This window comes from Choloepus didactylus, chromosome X (genome assembly GCF_015220235.1).
Source record: "Choloepus didactylus isolate mChoDid1 chromosome X, mChoDid1.pri, whole genome shotgun sequence".
Taxonomy (NCBI): Eukaryota; Metazoa; Chordata; class Mammalia; order Pilosa; family Megalonychidae; genus Choloepus; species Choloepus didactylus.
This window is the reverse complement of record NC_051334.1, coordinates 83,323,986-83,349,750: the sequence shown is the minus strand read 5'-3', so window position 1 is coordinate 83,349,750 and position 25,765 is coordinate 83,323,986. Positions and strand designations below refer to the sequence as shown.

At 37.6% G+C, this 25,765-nt stretch overlaps 1 protein-coding gene across 7 annotated transcripts in view; it reads left to right on the top strand.

The window, feature by feature from the left end:
• The window catches only part of ZDHHC15 (zinc finger DHHC-type palmitoyltransferase 15), a 232,114-nt gene that overhangs the window by 6,301 nt on the left and 200,048 nt on the right, over nt 1–25,765 (top strand). The gene's annotated exons all lie outside the window — the stretch shown is intronic.

Below are 25,765 nucleotides of genomic sequence, written 5' to 3'. Positions count from 1 at the left end.
TATCTTGCCCTTGTAGAATAAATTAGAGTGTATTCCCTCCTATCCAATTTTCTGGAATAGTTTGAGCAGAATTGGAGCTAAGTTTTCTTGTAATGTTTGTTAGAATTCCCCTGTGAAGCCATCTGGTCCTGGATTCTTCATTTTGGGGAGGTTTTTAATTACGTATTCAATCTCTTTACTAGTAATTTGTTTCTTGAGATCTTCTATTTCTTCTTCAGTCAATGTAGGTATGTAGTTTTTCTAAGAATTTGTCCATATCATCTAGGTTATATATTTTATTGGCAAACAGTTGTTCATTGTATCCTCTTATAGTCCTTTATATTTCAGTGGGGTCAGTGTTAATGTCCCATTTTTCATTTCTGATTTTAGTTATTTGTATCCTCTCTCTTTTTTTCTTTGTCAGGCTAGCTGAAATTACATCAATTTTATTGGTCTTTTCAAAGAACCAACTTTTGGTTTTGTTGATTTTACTGTTATTTTGTTGTTGTTTTCTATTTCATTTGTCTCCATTCTAATCTTTTTCATTTCCTTACTTCTGCTAGCTTTGGGTTTAACTTGCCCTTCTTTTTCTAGTTCTCACAGTTTTGAGGTTAGAGCTCTGATTTGAGGTATTTCATCTTTCTAATGCAGGCGTTTATAGTTATAAATTTCCTTCCCAGGACTTCCTTCACTGTGTCCTATAAGGTTGGAATGTTGTATTTCATTTTCCTCAAGATATTTCCTAATTTCACTTTTGATTTCTGCTTTAACCCATTAATTGTTTACGAATATGTTGTTTAATTTCCACATACTTGTGAATTTTCCATTTCTCCCTCTATTATTGTTTCCTAGCTTCATTCCATTTTGGTTGGCAAAATGCTTTATATGCTTTCAATATTTTAAAATTTATTTAGATTTGTTCTGTGACCCAGTGTATGGTCTATCTTGGAGAATGATCCATGTGCACTCAAGAACAATGCATATTCTGGTTTCATTAGTCCAGTGTTTTATATATGTATTTTAGGTCTAGTTTGTTTAGTTTATCATACAAACCCTTGATCTTCTGACTAGGTGTTCTATCCATTATTTAGAATGGTATGTTAAAGTCTCCTGCTATTAATGTAGAACCATCAATTTCTCCCTTCAAATCTGTTAGTATTTGCTGTTAGTTACATATACATTTATAATTAGTTATATCTTCCTGTGAATTGTCCCATTTATAATTACCATCTTTGTCCCTCATAACAGTTTGTTACTTAAAGTCTATTTTATCCAATATTAATATAGCCCCCAGCTTTCTTTTGGTTACTACTTGCATGGCATATATTTTTTCTCTCCATTCACTCAAAACCTACCTGTATATTTGAGTTTGAGATGAGGCTCTTACAAACAGCACATAGTTGGCTCATGCTTTCTTATCCATTCTGCCCATCTCTGCCTTTTGACTGGAGAGTTTAATCCATTTACCTTTTTTTGAAAATTTAAGTCATATTTATTTTTTAATAAAAAATGTATGAGAAGATATGGGATTACAGAACAATCATGCATAAAATTAGGATTCCCAAACACCTCCTCACCACAAACACTTGCATTGGTGAGGAAAATTTTTTACAATCAGTGATAGCACTTTTTTTAATTCTACTTTTTCAGTTCTACTTTTTAGTTACATTTGTTACAATTGATGAAAGATTATTAACGTGGTACTATTAACTACTGTCCCTAGATTATTAGGGGTGTTTTCCCCATATTCCCAACCTATTATTACTTTTTTCATGCATGTCTTTATTCTATTACTCATCTACCCATACACTGGATAATAGGGGTGTCAGTCACAAGGTTTTCACAATCACATGGTCACAAGATGAAAGCTATATAGTTATACAGTCATTATCAAAGATCAACGCTACTGGATTACAGTTCAACAATTTCAGGTATTTCCTTCTAGCAATTCTAATACAGTAGAAACTAAAAAGAAATATCTATATAATGAATCAGATGTTATAATCATCTGTTGAATCTAACTTCTCAGTTACAACTCTTCCCTCTCTTTTGATCATTCTTTCAATCTTCAGGGATATCTGGGTATTTTAGTTTGCTAATGCTGCTGGAATGCAAAACACTAGAAATGGACTGGCTTTTATAAAGGGGGTTTATTTGGTTACACACTTACAGTCTTAAGGCCATAAAGTGTCCAAGGTAACACATCAGCAATTGGGTACCTTCACTGGAGGATGGCCAATGGTGTCCAGAAAACCTCTGTTAGCTGGGAAGGCACGTGGCTGGCATCTGCTCCAAAGTTCTGGTTTCAAAATGGCTTTCTCCCTAGACGGTCCTCTCTAGGCTGCAGTTCCTCAAAAATGTCACTCTTAGTTGCACTTGGGATATTTGTCCTTTCTTAGCTTCTCCAGAGCAAGAGTCTGCTTTCAACAGCCATCTTCAAACTGTCTCTCATCTGCAGCTCCTGTGCTTTCTTCAAAGCATCCCTCTTGTCTGTAACTTGTCTTCAAAAGTTCACTCTCAGCTGCACTGAGTTCCTTCTGTTATGTCAGCTCATTTATATGGCTCCACTGATCAACTTAGACCCACCCCGAATGGGCGGAGCAACACCTCCATGGAAATTATCCAATCAGGGTCATCACCCACAGCTGGGTGGGGTGCACTCCAAAGAAACACTCAAAGAATTACAATCTAATCAACACTGATAATGTCTGCCCACACAAGATTACATCAAAGATAATGGCGTTTGGGGGACACAATATATTCAAACTGGCACACTGGGCAGTGACCATTTTAACTTATTCATATTGAAAAAAGGTGTTGAAATCATGGGCTAGAGAATGAAACTGGTTGATGTTCTTAGAGAGAGTAGTAACTCTGGGTTTCGGGACTTATATGGCATAGGAACAATCTGAAAGCCTTAAGTTTCTGAAAAAGTAAACTTGCTAAGTAATACACTTATAGAGTCTTAGATAGAGCCCAGGGTATTCTTTAGGGTTTTCAGGAATACTGTTGGTTGGGACTTGGCATACAGTGGCAATTCAAAATACCTGACTGAAGCTTGTGTAAGAATAATCTCCAAAATGACCTCTCAACTTTATAAGCAGGTTTAGCCTCTCCTTTGCAGTAACAAGCTTCATAGGGGCAAGCCCCAAGACAAACGGCTCAGCATGTCAAGCTACCAGTCCCCAGTGTTCGTGAGAACATCAGCAACAATCCAGGTGAGGAAGTCCAACACCTCCACATCCTCCCCCAGCTCCTCAGGGGAACCCCAAATATATATACATGGAACTTTGAATAGGATATTTTTATTCTCCACCCAAATTACTTTGAGATGTGTTGCTATTTCACTCTAACCTATACAGATCTGCCATATCTCAAAGTTCCATGTAATTGTTGTGTTTGAACAAACTGACTGTAGAAGTTATATTGTTTAGAAAATATAGATCCTACACCAAATAAACATTTCTTCCCTTGGTCTCACATGGAAGTTGAAGTTTTAACACATGGTCAGCTTCAACCTTTACCCTTCGGCCCGATTTGCCCTAGTCTTAACCAGCTCTGCCTCATTCATCACTCTAATTGAAGTCTGGGCTCTTTTTCAGCTTTTTTTATTGTTGTTGTTGACAGTTGCTGTCTGTGTTAACACTGTATTCATCTCTGCCGAGCTCTAGCTCTGAGTTTCTGGTGTAACCCAGATACCCAGTGTTATAGAGACCAGTCAGGTTATACACCAAGGGATAAGCATCTCAGAGTTTGGAGATAGCCATCACAATTCAGGAATGGATTTGACTGCTCTAAGAGCTTACAGTCCAGGGACCATTACAATAATCATTTCCCTGTTACGCTGTGCTCTAAGATTCAATTCTGAGTTTTGTAGTTAGTCCACATTGGTGAGGCATTATAGAGTTTGCCTTAGTTTCTGGCGTACTTCACTCAAAATGCTGTCTACAGTATCCATTCACCTCCTTGTGTATCTCACAACTTCACTCCTTCTCATAGTTGCTCAATATTCCATGCATGCATACACCACATTTCACCATTCTATTCCTCAGTCAGTGTACCCTTAGGCCACCTTCACCCACTGCAAATCATGAATACTGCCTCCACAAACACCAGTCTGCAAATGTCCATTCATGTCTTTGCTCTCAGTTCTTCCAAGTACATACCCCATAAAGAGGTTGCAGGACCTTATGGCCCCCACATACTTAGCTTCTTGTGGAAATACCACATTGACCTCCAAAAAGACTACACCGTTCTGCCTTGTCATCAACAGTAAATAGGTACATCCTCTCTCTATGTTTTCTCCAGCACTTTTACCCCATTTATATTTTTCCTACAATTTTATAGATATATATTCACATAACATACAATTATCCACAGTATACAATCAATTGTTCACGGTATCATACAGTTGTACATTTATCACCAGTCAGCACTTGAACATATTGATTACTCTGAAAAAGTGTTTTTTGGTGAATAATAAAAAAGATAATAAAAAGAAAAATAAAGTGTCATGCAATACAATATATTAGTAAGGACAGAAAACAACACCACTACCAAGAATCCCATATCCCTCCCTTATATCCATCTCTCATGAACATTTAACTTTGGTATATTCCTTTGTTACATTTAATGGAAGCATGTTACAGTGTTACTGTTCACCATAGACTCCAGTTTGCTTTGATTATATATTTTCCCAAATACCATCCCTTTTTTCAACACTTTCATGGTTGATATTCATTTGTTCTCCCACATGTGAGAACATTTTTATATTTGTACATTTAGTAACAGTCATTGGCCACTCCAGTTTTTGCCAAGTTATACAGTCCCAGTCTTCATCATCTATCTTTACCTCTCTCTGGTGTCATACATTCCCCTATCCCACCTCTTTCAGCCTTACTTACAGACATCTTTGTTCCATGTACTTACAATATTATGCTACCATCACACATTATTATGCTATTTCTGGATCCATACAATCAATCCTGCTGAACATTCTGTAGTCCTTCAGCCTCAAATGCCTGATCTCTATCCACTGTCTGTTTCCTGGTAGGCTGTGTTATCAGTTTTTAACTCTCAAAAGTTTGCTCACTAATATTAGTTCATATGAGACAGACCATACAGTATTTGTCCTTTTGTTTCTGGCTAACTTCACTCAACATAATGTCCTCAAGTTTCATCCACGTTATTATATGTTCCATGTCTTTGTTCTGTCTTACAGTTGCATAATATTCCATCATGTGTATATACCACAGTTTTTTTATCCACTCATCCATTGATGGACATTTGGGTTGTTTCCATCTCTTGGCAATCGTGAATAATGCCACAATAAACATCAGTTTACAAATGTCCATTTGTGTCTTAACTTTCAGTTCCTTTGAGTATATACCTAGCAATGGAATAGTTGGGTCATATGGCAGATCTATACTTAGCTTCCTGAGGAACCTCTACACTGCCTTCCAGAGTGGTTGCACCAATTCTCCATTCCCACCAGCAATGAATAAGTGTGCCCCTTTCTCCACATCCTCTCCAGCACTTGTAATTTTCTGTTTTTTGGATAATAGACATTCTGGTAGGTGTGAGATGGTATCTCACTGTGGTTTTGATTTGCATTTTCACATAGCCAGTGAAGTTGTGCATTTTTTCATATGTTTTTGAGCCATTTGTATTTCCTCTTCAGAAATGTGTCTGTCCATGTCTTTTGCCCATTTTTTAATTGGGTTGTTTGTCTTTCTGTTGTTGGTTATAGGCTTGCTTTATATTTTGGGGATATTAAACCCTGATCTGATATGTGGTTTCCAAATATTGTCTCCCATTGTGTAGGCTACCTTTTTACTTTTTTAACAAAGTCCTTTGTTGTGCACAAGTGTTTGATTTTGAGGAGGTCCCACTTGTCTATTTGTTCTTTGGTTGCTCGCACTTTGGGTGTAAGGTCTAGGAAACTACCTTCTATCACAAAATCTTTAAGATATTGCCCTACATTTTCTTCTGAGAGTCTTATGGTTTAGCGCTTATGTTTAGGTCTTTGATCCACTTGGAGTTAATATTCATATATTCATATATTCATATATTCATTCTTTTGGAAATAGATATCCAGATCTCCAAAACCATTTGTTGAAGAAGCTGCTCTGTCCCAGTTGCTTTGGCTTCACTGCCTTATCAAAGATCAATTGCCTGTAGATGCCAGAGTCTATTTCTGAACACTCAATTCAATTCCATTGGCAGTATCTCTGTCCTTATGCCAGTACCATGTGGTTTTGAGAACTGTAGCTTTGTAACATGCTTTAGAGTCAGGTAGTGTGAGACCACGCACTTCGTTCTTCTTTCTCAAGGTATTTTTGGCTATTCCGGCAACTTGCCCTTCCAAATAAATTTGGTTATTGGTTTTTCTATTTCTGCAAAGTAAGTTCTTGGGATTTTAAATGATATTGCATTGAATCTATAAATCAGTTTAGATACAGTTGACATCTTAATTATATTTAGTCTTAGAATCCATGAACATGGTATGTTCTTCCATTTTTTTAGTTACTGTTTGGTTTCTTTTAGCAGTTTCTGGTACTGTTCTTTGTATAGGTCTTTTGTGGCCTTCATTACGTTTATTCCTAAATACTTGATTCCTTTGGTTGCCATTGTAAATGAAATTTTTTAAATTTCTTCCTTGTGTTGCACATTACTTGTGTATAAGAACACCACAGATTTTTGCGTGTTGATCTTGTAGCCTTCCACTTTGCTGTATTCATTGATTAGCTCTAATAGCTTTGCTGTACATTTTTCTGGATTTTCTACATATAGAACCATGTCATCTGCAAACAGTGAGAGTTTTACTTCTTCCTCGCCAATTTGGATGCCTTTTATTTCTTTTTCTTGCCTGATTGCTCTAGCTAAAACTTCCAGCACAATGTTGAATAACAATGGTGACCATGAGCATCCCTGTCTTGTTCCAGGTCTTAGAGGGAAAGCTTTCAGTTTCTCCCCACTGAGTACCATGTTAGCTGTGGGGTTTTCATATATTGCCTTTATCATATTGAGAAAGTTCCCTTCTATTCCTATCCATTGAAGTGTTTTCATCAAGAAAGGATGTTGAATTTTGTCAAATGCCTTTTTCTGCATTGATTGAGATGATCATGTGGTTCTTTTCCTTTGTTTGATTGATGTGGTGTATTACATTAATTGATTTTCTTGTGTTGAACGAACCTTGCATACCTGGAATAAACCCCACTTGGTTGTGGTGTATAAATCTTTTAATATGCTGCTGGATTCTATTTGCGAGTATTTTGTTGAAGATTTTTTCATCTATATTCATTAAAGAGATTGGTCTATAATTTCCTTTTTTTGTAGTATCTTTGTCTGATTTTGGTATTAGGGTAACGTTGGCTTCATACAATGAGTTGGGTAGCTTTCCCTCCTCTTCAATTTTTTGAAGAGTTTGAGCAGGATTGGTATTAATTCTTTCTTGAGTGCTTGGTAGAATTCACATATGAAGCCATCTGGTCCTGGGCTTTTCTTTTCTGGGAGCTTTTTGATGACTGACTCAATCTCTTTGCTTGTGATTGGTTTGTTGAGGTCATCTATTTCTTCTCGGGTCAATGTTGGTTGTTTATGCTTTTCTAGGAAGTTATCCATTTCATGTAAGTTGCCCGGTTTATTAGCATATAGTTGCTCATAGTATCTTGTCATTATCTCCTTTATTTCTGTAGGGTCAGTAGTTATGTTTCATTTCCCATTTCTGATTGCATTTATTTGCATCTGCTCTCTCTCTTTTTTTTTTTTTTTTTTGTTAGCCTAGATAGGGGTCCATCAGCTTTATTGATTTTCTTGAAGAACCACCTTCTGGTTTTGTTGATTCTATTTTTTCCTGTTCTCAATTTCATTTATTTCTGCTCTAATCTTTGTTATTTCTTTCCTTCTGTTTGCTTTGGTGGTTATTTGCCATTCTTTCTCTAGTTCCTCCAGGTAAACAGTTAATTCTCCATTTTTGGTCTCTATTCTCTTTTAATATAGGCATTTAGGGCAATAAATTTCCCCGCTCAGTGCTACCTTTTCTGCATCCCATAAGTTTTGATATGTTGTGTTTTCATTTTCTTTTACCTCAAAGCATTTTCTAATTTATCTTGTAATTTCTTCATTTACCCACTGGTTTTCTAAGAGTGTGTTGTTTAGTCTCCATATATTTGTGAATTTTACAATCTTCTGCCTGTTATTTCCAACATCATTCCATTATTATCTGAAATTGTGTTGTTTATAATATCAATATTTTTAAATTTGTTGAGATTTGCTTTGTGACTTAGCATGTGGTCTATCCTAGAGAATGTTCCATGAGCACCTGAGAAAAACATGTATCCTGCTGTTGTGGGGTCTAGTGTTCTGTAAATGTCAAGTCTGGTTCATTTATCATACAATTCAACATCTCCATTTCCTTGTTGATCCTCTGTGTAGATGCTCTACCCATTGATGAAAGCAGTGTGTTGAAGTCTCCAACTATTATTGTGTAGTTATCTACTTCTCCTTTCAGTGTTCTCAGTGTTTGCCTCATGAATTTTGGGGCACTCTGGTTTGATGCATAAATATTTATGATTGTTATGTTTTCTTGTTGAACTTTCCCTTTTGTTAATATATAGTGTCTTTCTTTGTCTCTTTTAATTGTTTTACTTTTGAAGTCTAGTTTGTCTGATATTAATATAGCTACTCCTGCTTTTTTCTGGTTGTTGTTTGCATGAAATATCTTTTTCCAACCTTTCACTTTCAGCCTATTTTGTCCTTGTGTCTAAGGTGAGTTTCTTGTAGACAACATATAGATGGGACCTGTTGTTTAATCCATTCTGCCAGTCTGTGTCTTTTTATTGGGGAGTTTAATCCTTTAACATTTCGTGTTATTACTGTAAGGGCAGTATTTTCTTCTCTCATTTTGTCTTTTGGATTTTATATGTTGTGTCTTATTTTTTCCTCTCTCTCTTTTTACCCTTCCTGATAATCTTCATTTCTACACCCTTCTCCAAAACTCTTTCTCCTGTCTTTTCCTATCAGCCTGTAGCACCCCCTTTAGTATTTCTTGTAGTGCTGGTCTCTTATTCATGAAATCTCTCAGTGTTTGTTTGTCTGGAAATATTGTAATCTCTCCCTCATTTTTGAAGGACAGTTTTGCTGGATATAGGATTCTTGTTTGGCAGTTCTTCTCTTTCAGTAAGTTAAATATATCATACCACTCTCTTCTTGCATCCATGGTTTCTGTGGAAAAATCTGTACATAGTCTTATCGAGCTTCCCTTGTATGTGATGGATTGCTTTTCTCTTGCTGCTTCCAGAATTCTCTCTTTGTCTTTGACATTGGACAATCTGATCAGTAAGTGTCTTGGAGTAAGTCTATTGGGGACTATTCTGTTTGGGGTGTGCTGTACTTCTTGAATCTCTAATTCTCTGTCTTTCATAAGAGTTTGGAAATTTTCAGTGATTATTTCTTCTATTATTCTTTCTGTTCCTTTCCCCCTCTCTTCTACCTCTGGGACACCCATAACACGTATATTTGTCTGTTTCATCTTGTCACTCAGCTCCCTAAGACCCTGTTCATATTTTTTCATTCTTTTCACCATCTGTTCTTTCGTGTATGTGAATTCAGATGTCTGGTCTTCCAATTCACTGATCCTTTCTTCTGCCTGTTCAAATCTACTATTGTATCCCACCAGTGTCTTTTTCATCTCCTCCATTATGCCCTTCATTTCCATAAGTTCTGCCATTTGTTTTTTTAAGTTTATGAAGTCTTCCTTATGGTCATCCAGTGTCCTTCTTATATCCTTCATCTCTTTTGTTATGTCTTCCCTCAGTTCATTGAATTGATTTTTGAATTGATTTAGCTTTGTTTGAATATCTCCAATTAGTTCTTCCTTCAGTTCATTGAATTGATTTAGCAATAATTGCTTCAACTCGTGTGCCTCAGTTGGACTATTAGTTTGCTCCTTTGGTCCATATTTTTGTGTTTCCTAGTATGGCTCATTATTTTAAGCCATCAAGGCCTCTGACTTTCTTGATTAGTTTATTCTGGAGCTTGTTTTCACACTTTTACCTAGGATTTTCTTGTTGGTTGGCTTTGTTCTCTAACCCTTGGTGTTCAGTTCAGCCTATTCTAGACCTTTAACTTAGATTCTGTTCAGTTGATCAGAGTTTTTCACCTCTTGTATTTCTGTTTCTTGCCCTTCCTCTATGTAGCTGTCTTGTGTGATGCTCTCCTCAGATATAGTCAACCCTGTCAGGTTTTCCCCATCTGGAGAGGCCCAGGTCTCAGGAGGAGGTTATGGAGTTTTCTTGAGAATGAGACCCTCCTGTGAGGCCTTTAGAGTCTATGCTTCTCCTATGCTCTGCAGCAGGTGGCACTTGCCAGCCCGCAGTTACCCCACCAATGTAAGGAGTTGTAGAGCCTTTAGTTCTCCTAGTGACCCTGACCCTGTCACAGGTGTGGCTGACTGAAACTGGTTTCTGAATTCCAGTGCCTGGGTTCTGAATTCCCAGAAGGAAGGCTGCCACTGGAGCTTGGCCATGCCCCTCCGTTCTTGGGAAGTTATGGTGTTTAGCGAATTTGCTCTGCCACTAGACTTATTGCTTTGTCTCTCAGAGCTATCTTAGCTCTGCTCTTGCCTGGGCCCAAATTGCAAGACTTTGAGGCTTTTGGTAACGGGCTTCTTAGAATAATTGTTTTAGAAAAAGAGAAAAAGATAAAAAAAAAAAAAAGAAAAGAAAAAGAAAAAGAAGGGCCTAGTATGAACTATTTACTGTCCTTGCAGATCTAATGGACTATTGAAATGCTGAGACAAGATAGGGAGGGCCATTAAGGAACAATCAAGAAAGCAGAGAATCTGGCTCTTCATACAAGGGTCCTCACCCTCTGGACCTGCACATGCACCTGATTCTGTTTGAGCCCTGCCCTTCTCTGTATTCTCTTCACCCAAATTCCAAAAATCTCTGTTTTTATTTTGGGTTTTTTTTTGCTGTTTTTGCTAGCCCTATCTCCTCTCTGCTGGGTTGACTGCTCCCAGATTCTCTACTGTCCAGTCTCAGTCTATCTATGTTTGGAGTTTTTGATCAGCGGTCTGAGTTTTCAATTAGAGCTGCAACTGTAGTTCTCCCTCCTAGTTCCCAGCACTGACAGCCCCTCCTCCCATGGAACTGTGCCTGGCATGGAGGGATGCAGGTCTCCTGGCCATGAGAACTTACAGATTTTGCTGATCTCAGCTGTTCCATCCATTTGTGAGGGTTGTATGAAGTATGCCCAAAGTCAAATTGCTCTGCGGTGTCTGGTCCACACAGTTCCTCGCTTTCTACCAACTGCCCTGGAGGAGTAACTAAAACCCACACCTCACCACTCCAACATCTTGCCCCACACTCTCTGTTTATTTTTTAACGTTTTATTGACACACCATACAATCCATCCTAAGTGTACAATCAATGGCTCCTGGTATAATCACATAGTTATGCATTCACCACTACAATCTATATAAGAACATTTCCATTTCTTCTGTAAAGAAATAAGAAAAAAAAAAGAAAAAGGAAAAGAAATAAAACCTCATATCACTCCCTTATATCCCCCTCTTACAGACATTTAGGTTTGGTATATTGCCTTTGTTACAATTAATGAAAGAATATTTCAGTGTTATTGTTAACTATTGACCATGGATTTTATTAATTGTATTTTTCCATATACCATCCCCTTTTTAGCACCTTTCAATGGTGAAATACGTTTGTTCTCACTCATATATAAGTGTTCTTAGATTTGTACATTTAATCACAATCATTGTCCACTCTAAGTTTTGCTAAGTTTTGCAGTCCCAGTTTTTACCCTCTGTCTTTCCTTCTGGTGCTATTCATGCTCCTAGCCTTCCTCTTTCAACCATACTCACACTCAGCTTTGTTCTTTATATTTACAATATTGTTCTACCATCATACAGTATTGTGTTATGGATTTCTGAATCTTTACAATCCCATTTACATTTAAGGTCACTATCGATAATACACGATTTTCTTATGCCATTGGCTATTTATAGCCTTTCTAAGTCTTATATCTTTTTTTGTCCATCACTTCTATTAAAGCCTACCTTTATATTTGATTTTTTGAGTTGTACCATATTGAGTGCCTTCTCACTTCAATATGGATATATTTTTTCATCTATTTTCCTTGTGGTTAACATGGGGTTAAAATTTAACAGCCTAAATATATAACATTCATAATTGTTTTGATACCACAACACTTCAGTAGAATGCACACATACTTTTCCTATACCCCTCTGTTTCCCCACCATTTTTTGTGCCTGTCTCCACTTATATCTATACATTTTATGTCCAAAAACCTAGATTTATCATTACTTTTTTGCATTTGCATTTTAGCACCTGTGGTAAGTAATAAGTGGAGTTACATACCAAACAGTATAGTACAATAGTACTGGCATTTTAATTACACAGATTGTTACCTTTACCACTGGTTTTTATTTCTTTGTGCTGCCTTGAACCACTGCCTAATGTCCTTTCCTTTCAGTCTGAAGGAAACCTCCCTTTAGCATTACTTGTAGAGCAGGTCTAGTGGTAATGAACTCCCTCAGTATTTGTTTAACTGAGAATGTCTTGTCTCTCTCATTTTTGAAAGAGAGTGTCACCGGATATAAAATTTTTGGCCAGCACTTTTTTCCTTCCACACTTTAAGTATTTCAACCCACTGCCTTCTTGCCTCCATGGCACTTGAAATTGGCACTCGATCTAATTGGGACTCCCTTGTATGTAACACATTGTTTTTCTCTTGCAGCTTTTAGAACTCTCTCTTTGTGCTTTCAATTGATAGTTGAATCAATACATGATGGAGTGTATTTTTCTTCGTGATTATCCTTTTTGGTGTTCTCTGAACTTCTTGGATGTGCAAATTCATGTGTTTTGCTAAGTTTGGGAAGTTCTCTCTCATTATTTCTTTTACCATTTCTTCTACTCCTTTCTCTCTTTCTTCTCCTTCTATGACTCCCATAATGCATATATTGGTGCACTCGATGGTGTCCCATAGCTGTCTTAGGCTATTTTCACTATTAATGTTAACTTTTTTTTCTTTCTGCTCCTCAGCCTGATTCATTTCAATTGTCTTGTCTTAAAATTCACTGTTTCTTTCTTCTGCCAGCTCCAATTTGCTCTTGAAACCCTCCTGGGCAGTTTTCATTTCGGTTATTATAATTTTCAACTCCAGTAGTTCTATTTGGCTCCTTTGTAAAATTTCTGTCTCTTTACTTAGACTCTCACATTGTTCATTCATTGTTTTCCTGATACCCTTTAGTTCTTTCTCTGTACTTTCCTTCATCTCCTTGAGCATTTTATTTATTTTTATTTTTATTTTTTAAATTATATTTTGAAATAAATTCAAACTTACAGGGACAGTTGCAAGAACAATACAAAGCCCATACACAGAACTCCAGGATGCTCCAAGCCCCCTCCCCCAATACGCCGATTCACCAACTTTAACATCCTGTCACACCACCATTTCTTTCTTTCCCTCCCTCCCTCCCTCCCTGTCATCCATCATCTATTGCTTTGTCTTCTGAACATATGAGAGCAAGCTGCACACATACTTGAACAAATAATGTAATTCACATATACATTTCCCATGAAAAAGAACATTCTTTTATGCAATCCCATTAAGCACAGCTAAGAAGTTCAAGAAATTCAACATAGATACAAAGCTTACATTCTATATTTCCCTTTTTTGTGTGTCCCAACTGTGTCCCTTTGAGCCTCCTCTCCTCCATCCTCAGATCCCATCCAGGATCATCTTTGGCATTTAATTCTCATTATCTATTTAGACTGTCTTTTTTTTTTCAATTGTGGATACATATATACAGCCTAAATCTTCCCATTCCACCCCCTCCCTAGCATTCCATTAGTGGGATTAATCACATTTAGAATGTTGCAATGCCATCACCTTCCCAACATCCATTACTAGAAATTTCCCTTCACCCCAAACAGAAACCCTACACTCATTTCTTAACTTCCCATTGCCCTTTCCCCCACTTCTCGTAACCCATACACTACTTTTCATCTCTATGGTCATATTCTCTGATACTTTCTTTGTGTTTACCATGGGGCTTAAATTTAACATCTTAAATCTATAACAATGTTTTTCTTTGATACCAACTTAACTTCAATAGGACACATAAACTATGTTCCTATACTCCTCCATTCCCCCACCTTTATGTAGTTCTTGTCAAAAATTACATATTTTACATTGAGTCCAAAACCACTGATTTATCATTACAGTTTATGTATTTTAGATCCTGTTGGAAGTAAACAGTGGAGTTACAAATCAAAAATACAGTAGTATTGGTATTTATATTTACCATGTGATCTTTACTGGAAATCTTTATTTCTTCATGTGGTTTCAGTCAATTGTTTAGTGTCCCTTCCTTTCAGTCTGCACAATTCCCTTTAGCATTTCTTAAGGGACTGATCTACTGGTGATGAAGTCCCTCAGTTTTTGATTATCTGAGAATGTTTTCATCTCCCCCTCATTTTTAACCTCCAGGTGTTTGTGAATTTTCTAAGTCTCTGATGGTTATTGACTTCTATTTGTATTCCATTGTGGTCAGAGAATGTTCTTTGAATAAATTCAATTTTTTTTAAAATTTATTGAGGCTTGTTTCATGTCCCAGCATATAGTCTATTCTGGAGAAAGATCCGTGATTACTAGAGAAGAATGTGTGTCCTGGTGATTTGGAATGTAATGTTCTATATATGTCTGTTAAATTTCTCTATATCTCTCTCTCCTTTCTTTGTTTCTCTGTCAGTAGGGCTCCCTTTAGTATCTGAAGTAGGACAGGTCTTTTATTAGCAAAATCTCTCAGCATTTGTTTGTCTGTGAAAAATTTAAGCTCTCCCTCAAATTTGAAGGAGAGTTTTGCTGGATAAAGTATTCTTGGTTGGAAATTTTTCTCTCTCAGAATTTTAAATATGTCATGCCACTGCCTTCTCACCTCCATGGTGGCCGCTGAGTAGTCACTACTTAGTCTTATGTTGTTTCCTTTGTATGTGGTGAATTGCTTTTCTCTTGCTGCTTTCAGAACTTCTTCCTTCTCTTCAGTATTTGACAGTCTGATCAGAATATGTCTTGGAGTGGGTTTATTTGGATTTATTGTATTTGGAGTTCACTGGGCATTTATGCTTTGTGTATTTATATTGTGTAGAAGGTTGGGGAAGTTTTCCCCAACAATTTCTTTGAATACTCTTTCTAGACCTTTACCCTTCTCTTCCCCTTCTGGGACACCAATGAGTCTTAAATTTGGACGTTTTATTTTATCTATCATATCCCTGAGATCCATTTCAATTTTTTTGATTTTTTCCCCATCTTTCTTTTGTTCTTTCATTTTCCATTCTGTGGTCCTCGAGGACGCTGAGTCGTTGTTCAGCTTCCTCTAGTCTTGTACTATGAGTGTCCAGAATCTTTTTAATTTGGTCAACAGTTTCTTTTATTTCCATAAGATCATCTATTTTTTTAATTTACTCTTGCAATTTCTTCTTTATGCTCTTCTAGGGTGTTCTTCATGTCTTTTATATCCTGTGCCATGCTCTTCTTCATGTCTTTAGTTCTTTGATTAATTGCTCCAAGTACTGTGTCTCTTCTGATGTTTTGATTTGGGTGTTTGGTTTTGCGTTCTCCATATCATCTGGTTTTATCATATGCTTTAAGATTTTCTGTTGTTATTGACCTCTTGGCATTTGCTTTACTTGATAGGGTTCTTTCAGGATATGAAAAACACCAGTCCCTAGTTTGTCAGATCTACAGCTTGGTGGCATACACTTTCTCTAACTAACCAGCAGATGGCATCCATGAGTCACGTATTCCCCTCAAGTCAGTTCTCCCCAACTTTGTCTTTGTGGTGTTTGGGGGTCTGATTCTTGTGGGGTTCAATTGGTGCACTGTTTGGGGTATAGTTGGTGCTGTCCACCCTGAATGTGGGGCGTGTGTCTGAGTGGTTAGGGAGAGAGGGCAGCTTTAATAATGAAACCTCCCAGGTGTTCCTGGAGATTTAAGGCTGTTGCAAGAGTCTAAACCTTCCTTTCAGTCTTGCCACAGATTGTCTCTGCCGCTGACCCACAAGTCCTTGGTATTGCTGTAGGGTCCCTGGGATTTCCAAGTGGTTCCCCCTTCCCAGCCATGCTCTTCCAGGACCTCTGCTGAGGGAAGGCTGTGCCATGTCACAAGTGCACCCCGGCCCTCCAGGGTACCCCTGGGCTGCCGGGCCGTGCAGAGGCATTCCCAGCCTGCTGTAAAGATGGCTTAATGGGGCGTGTTAATTTCCCCCTTTACGCACAGCTCCGCCTTCCCAGCTCCAGGACAGTTAGCTGTGGATGCACTAAAGGCCACTGTCCACAGCTGATATTGTGGCGTGTGCATGGTGTTGTGGGAAACACTCCCCGTCACACTGGGACCCTTGGTGAGGCTCTGGGCTGTGGCTCCGGCCCCAGGCAGGAGCATCCCTAGCCCGCTGGGAAGATGGCTGCAAGGGTCATGGTTTCTTTCTCCTTTTGGCTCCCCTCTGCCCTCCTGGCTCTGAGACAATTAGCAGTGGGTGTGGGAAGGGATATCTTCCATGCCAGATATTGAGGCATTCTGAAGACTCGCTCCTGCCACGCTTCACTGCACAGTTCTTGCTGCCATATCTGCAGCTGCTCCCGGGTTTTTTTTTTTTTTTTAAAGAACTAGTCCATCTCCAAACACCAACCCATGTTTCCCCACACAGCAGCGAGGCTGCCGGACTTTCAGCTGGCTCACTCACTTGTTTCAGAATGCAGACTCCCGGTTTCACCAAATGCACAGTCCCTGTGGATTTAGCAGGCCTTGTCCAGCTGGTGCATTGCCGGAACTGGTATTCTGGATCACTTTCTGGCTTTTATCTAGTATTTTTCACAGAGGTGTTTTTAAAGATGCAGTGCTTCTTCAGGGCTGCAGGTGACCTAGCCGCCATCTTAGGTTCCTCTCTCCTTGAGCATTTTAAAGATCATTTTCTTAAAGGCTTTATTAGTATGTCCATATTCTTGTCTTCTTCATTGGTGTTTTCTGTATTTTTATCATCTTCCTTTGGATGGGCCATAATTTCCTGTTTCCTTGTTTGTCTTCTACTCTTTTCTTGCATGCTGTACATTCTAATATTTTAAAATGTTAACTCTAGGTTTACTTCCTGGGATGTCTGTTTCTTGATTTAGTAACCAGCTGTTTATAAGACCGAGATTTTCTTGAGCTTCAGCTGTCCTATCAGAAAGGTCTGCCCAAGGTGAATGCACTGTGCAGGCTTTTCCCTGTATTTCTGTGCTTCTGTCTTGTCCTCGGCTTTTGCTTGTTAGTTGTTTTGGAGTTCCCCTGTTTACAGGAGTTTGGTTGTTCCATCTGCTCCCCAGAGGACAGACCTCTCTCTCCCAGGTATTTGATGCTGGCAGGCCTTTGCCCCAGTGAGTCCACCTCTATAATTTTTTATGCTCCTTTCATTTTATCACAATGCTTTTGTCTGGAATGCAAATTCTGGGAAGGGGGTCATCCTGGAGGTGGCTTTTGAAAGTCAGTCTTTCCTAGCCAGAATAGGGCCAGGACCCACAAAGTGGGTGCAGACTATCTCCACAATTCTGTGGCAAGGGGCTCATGAAGGGCTCCAAAAGTTTCTCGAGTGGCTCCCCAAAGCTGAGCTTTCATGGCCTGCCTGGCAAATGCAGCCCTTCAGATAACTGTCACCTGCAGCCCTGAGGAAGCACTGCATCTTTAAAACTACCCCATCTTCACCCCTGCCTGGGGCAGTATGAAATAGTTGCTCTCAGAGCCGGGACCCACAGATCTGAATTCACTAAACGAAAGACATGATCAGAATTCAGCTGTTCTTGGGGAAGAGGATTTTTAGGTCCCTTTCTGCCACCAGCAGCTAGCCTGGCCCTGAATCCAGCAGCAGCCTGCTGTGAGAGTGGAGGATGGGTGCCTATAGCTGCTGCATGTAGAAAGAAATTTACAGTTTTTTACCATAATTTATCTGCGTCTTCTATCTGCTCTTCCTTTGATGCTGTACAGTGTTCTTCTGGCCTCTGGAGTTTCAAAATAGAACTACAGCTGAGTTTGAGTGTTGATCTTGTATCCTGCAATTTTGCTGCATTCATTTAATAGTTCTACTAGGGTTTTTTTTTTGTGTGTGTGGATTCTTTATGATATATAGGATCATGTCATCTGTGAATAGAGATTCTGTTACTTCCTCCATTCCAATATGTATGCCCTTTATTTCTTTTTCTTGTCTAATTGCACTTCCTAGAACTTCCAGTACAGTTGAATAGAAGTGATAGAAGCAGGCATCTTTGTCTTGTTCCTGATCTGTATTAATTTGGTATAGCAAATACCACAGACTGCTTGGTTTAGGGAACAGGAATATATTGTCTCACAGTTTTAGAGGCCAGAAGTCCATAATAAAGATCTCAGCAGGAATGAAGGTGTCAGGGATTGATTTAGGTGATGAATGTACAACTATGTAATGGTACTGTAAACAATCGAAAGTACAATTTGTTTTGTATGACTGCGTGGTATGTGAATATATCTCAATAAAATGATGATTAAAAAAAAAAAAGATCTCAGCAGGGTCATGCTTTCTCTGAAAATAAAGATATCTGGCAGTGGCTTGCTGGCAATCCCTAACTCAATCTCTGCCTCCATCACATAGCCATCTCTATCCCCATCTATCTTCTACTACTGTGTCCAAATTTCTTCTGCTTATTAGAACTCAAGTCATATTGGATTAAGGCCCACCCTGATTCAATTTGGTCTCATTAACTAATAATATCTTCAATGATCCTATTGACAAATGGGTTCACATCCACAAGGCCTGAGGTAGAACATGAATATGTCTTTGTATGGGACATGTTTCAACCCATAATATGGTCTTATGGGTAGATCTTTCAGTCTTTCACCATTGTGGGATTTTCATAAATGCCCATTAAGACGTTGAGGTAGTTTCCTTCTATTTCTAGTTTGTTTAACTTCTTTGTTATGTAAGTTAACATTTTTCATCAAATTTTGGAAGTTTTTGGCCATTAGTTTTTCAAATATTCTTCTTCCCCTTTCTCTCTCCCTTCTTCTGTGACTCATTGTGCATGTGTTAGTACACTTGATGGGGTACCACAGGTCTCTTAGGCTCTGTTAATTTTTCTATGTTCTTTCTGATCTTGAGACTGGAAAACCTCGACTTATCTTTAAGGCCACTGCTTCTTTATTCTGCCTGCTCAAATCTACTGTTGAAATCCTCTAATGAATTTTTCATTTTGGATATTGTATTTTTCAACTCCAGAATTTCTAATTGGTTCTTTTAAAAAAAACATTTCTATCTCTTTCATGATATTTTATATGTGGTAAGTCATTGTTCTCCTGCTTTCCTTTAGTTCGTTGTCCATGATTTCCATTAGCTCTTTGAGCATGTTTAAGACAGCTGATTGAAAATATTTATATAGTAAGTCCAATGCCTGGACTTCCTCATGGACAGTGGCTATTAATTTCTCTTTGTTTCCTGTGAATTTGCCATTCTTTCTTATTTCTTTGCATGCCTCATAAGTTTTTTGTTGAAAACTGGAAATTCTGCATACTATAATGTGACAACTCTGGAAATCCTATCTCTCTTCCTCAGGGTTTCTTGTTGGTAATTGTGGTTGATGTTTGCTTGTTTAGTGACTTTTCTAACCTCTTGTTGAAATCCTCTAGTGAATTTTTCATTTTGGATATTGTATTTTTTAACTCCAGGATTTCTAATTAGTTCTTTAAAAAAATTTCTATCTCTTTAGAGATATTTTATATGTGGTAAGACATTTTTCTCCTGCTTTCCTTTGGTTCTTTGTCCATGATTTCCATTAGCTCTTTGAGCATGTTCTTTGTCAAGTGTAGTATCTAAAGTCTATGTTTCTTTAGTCTGTGGTCAGCTAGTGATTTGATAGAAATTTCTCTAAAAACCTAGTGCCAAAATAGTAGTAGTAGTAGCAATAATAATAATAGTAATAATAATAATAAGAAGAAGAAGTAGAATAATAATAATAATAAGAAGAAGACAAAAAATGCCCTTCCAGTCTTAGTACTTTGTCTCTGTATTGGGACACTCCTTCTTTTCCCAGGATGTTTACAACTCTATCTTAGCCTTTACTTCATGCTTATGCAGAATCTGAAAGCCAGCCAGGGGTGAAAGGTTAAGGTCTTTTCAGGCCTTATCTGAGCATGTGTGTTGCCCTGGGTATGCATGTGGTCTTGGTCCCCCATTATTGACAGAAGCTTTGAAAAGCCCGTATCCCCCACTGTTCTTCTTTCTCAACCTCTTCTTTCCCAGGATTTGTAGTCTTTCTATTGCTTGTTTCCACTGCTTTTCCTTGCCCCAGACTGCTGTGGTCAATAACTGTGCCTTTACATGCTTTCAGCAAAAGCCACCCAGAAAGCTGCCACAGCCCTGGGAATGCTGTAAGTTGGACAATCCAAAGAGAAGCCTTTGTGCTGTCCTTGAGGGAGCTACCAGACAGGACAAGAACCCACAACCACAATTCTTTGAAAAGAAGGTCCGTATGGCTCCCTTTGACACTAGCATGCTGCACCAGGAATGCAGGTTTCCATCCTCATAGCCCCTGCCAATCTGCAGTATTCAGAATGGTATGCAGGCAATTTAAAATGTCACAGCAGCTCCTTTATTTTTTACAAAACAACAGCAGCTCCTTTCTTCACCAAGTCTACCCATGATTGTTGTAAGTTTTTTACTAGATTCCTGAGTTCTGCAAGAGTTGATTCTGAGTTTTGCCTACTCATTAGTTGCTTCTGAGGAGGAATGGAGCCCTAGAATTCCCTACTCTACCATTTTTTTGTGACCAAGTGTCCATTTTGAGATTAAAAAATAAAATACTCAGGAAATAATTCTACTTAGAAGGTAGAAATTCTTCAGAGAGAGTCAGAAGAAATGGAAAACTGATAAAGCCAAAAACTAGAAGAAATATTTTCTACAAGTTTCTACAGAAGTAGAAGCTATCCATTCAAGTCTATATGAATCTAAAATAATTTTATAATTTATCCATATGTCAAGCAGTTAAATGAGTAGTCAGATAGCATACCAAACTTCTAAGATATCTCCAATGGTTCATTAACCTGGCTGATAATCAGAACCTGCTGAGTGTTTCAAGTACAAGTTCCTGGGCCCTAACCCAGAGATTTGTTATATGAAGGGGACCTTGGAATCTATACTTTTATAGCTTTCCCTTGGTAGTTATGAAGATCATCCAGATTTGGGAATGACTGCCTAAAAGATAAATGAATGGTTACTATGAGTAACTGTTTTTCAGAAGAGTAAATGAAGACTGGGATGATTAGCTTGCTTTGAAACAAGCAGAGCATAATCAAAAATGTATCTCAGTCCTTCATTTCAAATTCTATTCCCTCCCCTAATCTAGAATCTAAGTAACATGTAAGGGAAAGAGTGGGAATCAAAGCTATTCATTTTCACATTGAAGAGATTATTTTTAAATCATCATATACAATTTTGGGAATCAATACTGTTAACAAAATTTTTTAAAATAAGATTTTTTTTACCAAACTTATTATAAAACCCTAACTTCACTGAACAGTTTACCTTTCTCAGAAAAATAATAATAAATAGATAACAATAATTGAGAACTTAGTGCCTAACACCCAAGTACTCTACACATATTTTATCATTTAATTTAACATTCTTATAACATGAATAATTTTATCGCCACTTTACACATGAGGAAACTGAGGCACAGAGAGATTAACTAACTTGCCCAAGGTCACCCAACAAGTAAGTGGCAGAGACAGAATCTGAATACACATCTGACACCAAAGTATATGCTGTATATCACTGAAGTAAACTATCTCCCCAAACAAGGCATTAATTAAAAGAGAACTTTGAAAGTGAGCAATCATCTCACTGAACTAATATTTTCAACTCCTCATTCTCCATTTACAAGCCCATTTGAGCTGCAATGTCCAATACAGTAGTCACTAGCCATATGTGGCTATTAAGCACTTTAAGTATGGCATCTGAATTGTGATGTGATGGAAGTATAAAATGCATACCAATTTTTAAAGACTTAGTTAAAAAGAATGCACAATATCTTGTTAATAATTTCATGTGGATAACATGTTAAAATATTTTTAATATATTGGATAAAATAAAATAAATTAAAATTAATTTCATTTGGTGTCTTTTTTTATAACTTTTAAAAAATGTGCTTACTAGAAAATTTAAATTACATGGCTTGCATTATATTTCTGTTGGACAGCACAGCTTTAGAGTTTCTTCCATGTCTTTTTTTTACTACTTTTTACTACATTTGTTGACCATTCCTATCTAGTCCCAAACTAGGCTTATTCTACACATACCCTTTGGTGAACATTGCAATATGCATCTACTTAAGGAAACTCATGAAAAAATGCTTTGGTTTTACACCAGTTGTCTATGATGAAAAACCTTTGCATATACTCCACCCTTCCATACCTGGATTGCAAAGAATCAGTAAACAGATTAGAGAAAATAGTAGAGTGAAAAATTTATTTGATAATAACTTGAGTCATTTAACTCTGCAGTAGCAAGCTGAAATTTGAAAGAATAGAGTGTGTGTATAATTACACTTATCACCGTATCGCTCTATTATCATGCACAGAAACTTACCTATAGAATGGCTAAGTATAAACTTACCCACAGGATTCATAATAATGAATTCATTTTGTAAAAGTTTAGTATGACTTGTGTAGCATTTTCATTTTAAATATGACTGAAGTATTTTTTTAGCCTCTAACTCTTAGTAATACAAATGGTAACCTTAGAAAACTAAAAGAAAGCCAGAACTACCAAGATAAGTGCCACAATCTTTTGGAATAAAGCCCCTCTCCTTTTTTCTCAGACGTTTATAACTTCCAACTGGGGAATTTGCAAGAAAATAATCCTCTCTTAAGCTTGTTGACTTTTTATAGAATTTCAGGGAGAAAAAAAAAAGATTTTAAAAGTCAATTCCGTTATTTGGCCATAAAAAGGAATGAGGTACTGATGCATGCTACAACATGGATGAACCTTCAAGACATCATGTTGAGTGAAATAAGCCAGACACAAAAGGACAAATACTGTATGTGCTGGTTTGAATCTATTAGGTACCCCAGAAAGCCATATTCTTTCAATCCAATCTTGGTGCAGACTTACTGTGGGTGGGACCTTCTGATTAGATTATTTCCCTGGAGATGTGACCCCACCCATTCAAGGTGGGTCTTAATTAGTTCACTGAAGTCCTTAAGAGAGCTGACACAGATCCAGATGCTGAGATAGAAATGCCCTGGGAGAAACAGGCAGAAGGACCCAGAGAAGCTAAGACAGAGGCCCAGAGACATTTTGGAGAAAGCCATTTTGAAAGTGGAGCCCAGAGAGAAGGATAAGCAGAAGTCATCATGTGCCTTCCCATGTGGCAGAGGAACTACAAATGCCATCGGCTTTTCTTCAATGAATTTTAGCAAACTGAAGCACTGTATGATCTCACTTATAGGTAATAAGCAGAATATGCAAATTCATGAAGTCAGAAACTAGAATACAGGTTACCCAGGGCTGGATGGGGGAGCAGAATGGGGAGTTAATATTTTATTGGTACAGAGTTTCTCATTGGGGTGATGGAAAAGTTTTGGCAATGGATGATGGTGATGGAGGCACAACTTTGAATGTAATTAGCACCACTGAATTGTATATTTCAAAAGTGGTAAAAAGGGAAATTTTAGGTTGTATATAAGTTATCACAAAACCCATAGAACTATACTACACAGAGTGAACCCTAATGTAAGCAGTGGACGGGTTAATAGCATAATTATAATACTATTATATCTCCAGTTATAACAAAAGCACCACACTAATGGAAAATGTTAATAATAGGGGACCTGTGTGTGGGAGTGGGGTATATAGGAGCTCCTTGCTTTCTGCATGATTTTTCTGTAAATTTACAACTGCTCTAATAAAAATTTTTAAGTTAATTCCACTGCTTAACTAATGTCTAAATCTCCTCTACATTTCCAAGTGTCTGTAATGGGAAACTCCCTCCTTCCCAAGGCTGCCAGTCCAACTTAAAACAGTCTGGCTGGTCATCATCAAGTTGTCGGTGTCATTGTCATCATCATCATCCTCATCACCATTTTTTCTTATATTGAGCTAAAATATGTTGACTTGCAGCTTTTCCCCATTGATTCTATTTCTACCCTCTGCTGTGGGGCCATACAAACCAACTCTATTTGCATGTGACAGTCCTGCAATTATGTTAAGGCAGCTGTCCCCCACCCTGGAGACGTCACTAGTTTCCACTCATTCTTCTGTTCACCCATTGTATCATCCCAACATCTACAAGCACTGGGTCATCTACCCTCACCCACAGTACTGTAGCAAGTGGCAAAGCAAATGGGAATTAGGACCTCTGCTTTCTGTTTAGCAGTGGGTGTTCAGTTCACAGAGGTAGAAGAAGATATACCAAATAGCAGTTTTTCAACTACTCTTTAAGACCGGTTTCCAAGAAACTCTGCTCTCTCTCTCACTATATATTTTTAAAGGAGTGAATGTTTTATTCTTTAGTGTTTAATAGAATACATAACAAGTCACATAACGATTCATTACTTCACACACAGGTTGGAAAGCAGTATTCAGTAATCCTGTTATACAACTGGTTGTGCATTGGGAGAACAGAAATCTCTAGAGCATTTAGATGGTAAAGAAACTCTCACTTTAAGTTTGGGCATATCTGAAAAGACTCTTTAAAAATATAGAGAAACTTTTTTTTAACTTTATGTTTTACAAGAAAAGATAACCTTATTATGGTTTTTTTTCCTCTCTCCATATATATATATATATATATATATATATATATATATTAGAAAACTGAATACTGTGGAAAAGATTTATTAGTCTGTACAACTGTACAAGTTGGTTTTGATAAACTATTGGTTACTTGTTACAGTAAATCATCAAGATTTTCATTTCAACAGTATTTTCTCATGCTTATCAAAATCTGGAAGGAAGCAATATGCCTTTCTCAAATTGTCACTTAGTGTTTCTACCCCATCCCTCAAAACACAGAAATAGGTTTTTGAATAGTAACTAGCCATTTAGAAAGTCATAAGATACAGGTCTTCATAAACATTAAACAAGCTACAATTGAGGTACTTGGACGAACACTACCAACATTTATGAAAAAAAGGGTTGGTTTGGGAAGTGGTACTTTATGAGCTACAATAAACACACTATTCATGTCCTTGTGAAACCAAGATGAGAGAAAATCTTACTGCCATTCTGCCAAATACCACATAACCCAACAGGCTGTGCAAAGGGGCCTCTCATCCAATGTAGGTAGCACAGAATTAAAAACTCCAGGTAAGCAACCGAGTTACTCATTGAAGTAAATTAAAAAGTAAGACCAAACTTTAATCTTTAAAGTATCAATGCTAGTTTAGAAGCATCATCAAAACAAAAAGAGATTTAATTATAGGTGGCCTGGGCTACATTCTGTTATGAGAATTACATGTAGTACTAAAAGTGAATCTGCCAGTGCACATCCCAGAAAAGCTGTGGAATCATGCTCTTTGTTATTCCTGAAGGAATATACCAGTTTGATAATACATGTACCCCTCCCAGTGTTTCCAGGATCTCTATGTACCAAGTAATTCAGTAATTGATAGGAGGATTTAATCGAAGAGGAGACCAAAAGCAGACCTTGTATCAACATATACTGGATGGATAGATTTTTTTAAAATT